General features: G+C 43.7%; 1 long non-coding RNA gene across 1 annotated transcript; it reads left to right on the top strand.

Annotated features, from left to right (window-relative positions):
• Positions 1-776: 776 nt before the first annotated feature.
• Positions 777-3124, top strand: LOC146370108 (uncharacterized). The gene is made up of 2 exons (XR_014797291.1): positions 777-2101; positions 2293-3124. It is a non-coding gene; the product is annotated as an uncharacterized LOC146370108 (long non-coding RNA).
• The last annotated feature ends 1029 nt before the right edge of the window (positions 3125-4153 follow it).

The following is a 4153-nucleotide window of genomic DNA, read 5'->3' as shown; positions in this document are numbered from 1 at the left end:
ACATGCTTGGACTTCTGTGCCGCTCCTCTCCACCTGTACTGAAATTCACCTGCCCTGCTTCAGGTGTCTCAGTGCAGCAGCTCCACCTACTGGTCAGAGCAGTGAATCTCAGTGTAAGTGTTACTGAACAGGACATCAGCCTCCTCCTCCTTCTCCTCCTCATCACCTCCTTCTTCTTCTTTGTTTTAATTTCAAGCCATTCCCTGGTAAAATCTTCTGACCCGTGATCTCCTCTCACTTTCCACAGGCACACCTGATTGGCCAGCCTCTACGCCTCTCCGAGTCATGTGACTGGATCACGTGAAGAAGCGTCTCTGTTTCCGTGACATCAGTTCAGTGGTGTTCTGTGTATGTTTGATATCTCTGCCTGGACGTCCAGCCAACTGCTCCGACCCTCGCTGGACCGGATCCTGGTCCCGTTGGGTTTTGCTGGTTCTGGCCGGTCCCGTTGGCCAACAGGTGCTGCTGGGATGCAAGTGGGCAGAGCTCACAGTGACGTACCTGCAGGGACGACTAGGTGACCTCTGACCTCTTTCAGAAGGACGGGCTCAGCTCCGGATGACATCACACCGTTACCTGGATGCATCTCAGCTTCACCTGAAATAAAGAGAACACTGGATGAAGGAGTGCCGGCCAATCAGAGGGCAGTATTCAGACTGCTTCCTTGTACTGACTGAGTGACAGGCTCCTCCTCCTCAGTGTGTGTGTGTGTAAATACTGTACAGAGGAATTATTTTAAAGAGCCTGTTGGATGATATTGGATTTCCTATTCTTCTTTTTGTCTGGTAGTCTCTGTCTCTGTTTTTCTACTGTTGTTGATCTGATATTAAACCTGTAGCTGGTGGAGCAGCGCTCGAGCTCAGTGTCAGGCACGTGCAGAGGGGGGGGCGGAAGGGGCTTGAGCACCCGCCCCTTTCCTGATGGGTGCCCAAAGTGCCCTTTTGTTGAGGCAATTGTTATTTTTTAATTTTTAATTATTTGTTTTATATGTGTGTGTGCGTGCGGAGTCCTGTCTGTGCCTCTCAACAATAATATTTAACTATTAGTCACAGTTTTGCTAAATAAAAGGATCTGGCTTGCATCAGTCACATGATCACATTTAACCAATGATCGCCCTTGACGGCAGAACGCGCTGGTTACGAGCCGGGAACGAGCTCACAAAGAGCACGTGCATTTTTTGCGGTCCGGAGCTGTAGGAGAAACACAAGTTAACTCAGAGACACAGACTGATGCGACAAAACCAGTAAGTAGGTGTACAGCGTAAACTGTAGTGTGTAGCACACAGGAGTATTGGCTTATTACGTACACGTTGGTAAGCTGTCTTGTTGCAACTGACGAACTGAAACAAACGAGCGTGCTGTGTGTGCAACAGCGCGACAAACATTACCTGTCCTTTTATTAACTGCACAAGTAGTGCTGGTCACAGCTGCTGGCTACCTGTGTAAGGCTGTCATGGGTCTGTAGCTCTGTCACCGTTTTAGGGAACATATTTAGTTTTAAAGTAAGTTTCCGGGCTTTTCCTGCCTTTCTGGAGGGATTATATTTCACTTAAAACGATCTAATATGCATGTCCACATAATAATGATTATAATTATGATATTTCAAAAACACGCTGTATTTTAAAGAACATACATTAAGAAACAGATTATATTAGATTTATATTTTAAATAAGACAAAATGCTGATTTTACAGCAGCAAAATTATTGTATCTCTACAGTTTAAAAATGTAATAAGCTTTCTCCCTGCACAGAGTGGATAGTGAAACAAATGGAATCATCATAAATACGTTATTTCATATTTATTACTTTTTTCCCCTCATTGCTTTATTATTGTAGCTCTAGTAATAAATAATAAGGGAAGGATTCTGGATCAGCACCATGATGGAAACTTGTGCCCACAGTATACACAGTATTCTGAAGAAGGTCTAAAATGTCACTGTGTGTGCATGTGTGTGTTTTATGTATATGGATTTTTAAATGATTACTCATGATATAACATTGTCCAGACATGGCTGGTAAGGACATGAGGAGGAAACAGTAGGAGCTGTGTGAGGCTACTAAAGGTAGTGGATCCCTCAGCAGCTGGATTACAAAGAGCACAGGTAACATTAACACATGTACCAGTTGTTGGAGAGGTATTCCAGTATAAACAAAAAGAATAAGCACAACTGAAATGTTTTGCTTCTATAACATTTTTCTGTCATCATTTTATTATAGATTAAGTGTAAGAGTTGTTAAGTGTGGATAATTAAATAATAGTTTATTGCAATAGCAAGTTGTGTCTTGTTCTCAGATGGACAGCAAGTGGAGAGTGATTACAAACTGGACTGGTCATGCAACACGCAGCACCTGTATGAAAAAGGCCAAAGCCGACTGTACTTCCTCAGGAGGCTGAGGTCTTTCAACATCTGCAGGAAGCTCCTGAGGATGTTTTACCAGTCAGTGGTCGCAGGAGTCCTTTTCTATGGCGTGGTGTGCTGGGGGAGCAGCACAGCAAAGAAGGACTCATCCAGGCTGGAGAAACTAATCGGGAAGGCGGGCTCTGTGGTCGGCATGAAGCTGGACACTCTGGTGACAGTGGCAGAGAAGAGGACCTTAAAGAAACTGATGGACATTATGAACAATGCCGGGCATCCTCTGCACACGGTCGTAAACAATCAGAGGAGCCTATTCAGCGACAGGCTGCTTCTCCCAAAGTCAAAAACCAACAGACTTAAAAGCTCCTTTGTCCCACACGCCATCAGACTGTTTAACTCCTCACTGGAGGGGAGAGGGAGGAGAAACAGGGGGACAAGGGAGGGCGGGAACAACTGAGCTGTAGGTGCTTCTCTACACTGTGCAATATTTGCAATATTTGTTTTTTGTTTTTGTTTTGTCTTTTTTCTTATATTTGACTGTGCAATAACCACTGTGCAATATACTCACTCAAATGAGCAATCCTATTTATCCATATTGTATATTCTGTATCTATATATGTGTATGTATGGTGTATTTATGCTTGTATCCTTACTCTCATTCCCCTTAATGTATCTGTAACATGCAACTTCTTTCGGTGCTTTGCTACTGGAAACTGAATTTCCCGGAGGAACCCACCCGAGGGATTAATAAAGTTTCATCTAATCTAATCTAATCTAATATATGAAATGATGGGATGGAAGGAAGAAGAGAAGCAAAGAGTGATTCACAGTCTAGTTTATTTCTCGGTTTTTTGTTGCCTTGTGATTCCAAGCGCTGTCACCAATCTTTGCATGTTGTTATTATCTCATGACACTTGTTTAATCAGCTACCATCTCTCCTACAGACTTTTTAATGTCTGCAGTCTCAGATCAGCACAGCCCTGCCCTCCAGCACTATCAGCAGCAGGAGCAGCAGCAACACCTTAACAGCAACATTGTACCCATCAGGTAAAACATAGGCTACGTTTGCTTTGCCTTGTTGCCCATATTAGATTCTTCATGAATGTGTGTTGTTGTTATTCAGCCTGGTTCAATGTGCCCCTTTGTAGCTTTAAGCACCCGCCCCTTTAAACGTCTCTGCACGGCCCTGCTGCTGGTTTGGGTCTCATCAGAGAAATAATGAGTGTTTCCAGCCATATTCTTCAGAAATCAATCTCAGAGGCTCGAGGACACCCCAGACTGCTAGATTACATAGACTCTTAATTTCACACGACAGCCTTTGCATTTACATTTTAGTCATGTTGCCATTTATGCAGACGTTCAGGCTGTTAATGGACACTTTCAGGACAGCAGGGAAATGAATGTGAGAGCTCTCACTTACAGAGCAGAACAGTGTCTCCCTGAGGAAATGATCACTGATGACTCACATCAGCTGCAAAGAAAACCACTCAGAGGGATGCTGTTCATCTTGTCTGTTAGTCACCCAAGTGTCACTCAGTGCTCGGCATCAGTTCTTTTTGTTTTTTTAATACATATATGTCAATGACAGATGTAGGTACACTTGATTAAAAGCTCTGAATCGTGAGGCAAAACACACAAAGGCTCAAAAAGTCAGAGTACAGCCTGGTGTGTCCCTCACATCCACGTTAATCCATAAGCACGCACACTCTGACCGTTACTGTGCGAGTCACGCAGTCATATCCAAAAGTTACCTCGAGTCTTCATGAAACAATATTTCATTGACACAAGCAATAAGGA

The sequence above is a fragment of the Perissodus microlepis genome, chromosome 17 (genome assembly GCF_051167445.1).
Source record: "Perissodus microlepis isolate ML-2025 ecotype Zambia chromosome 17, ASM5116744v1, whole genome shotgun sequence".
NCBI classification, from domain to species: domain Eukaryota; kingdom Metazoa; phylum Chordata; class Actinopteri; order Cichliformes; family Cichlidae; genus Perissodus; species Perissodus microlepis.
Note: the sequence above shows the minus strand (reverse complement) of the source record. Positions and strands in the feature narration are given on the sequence as shown.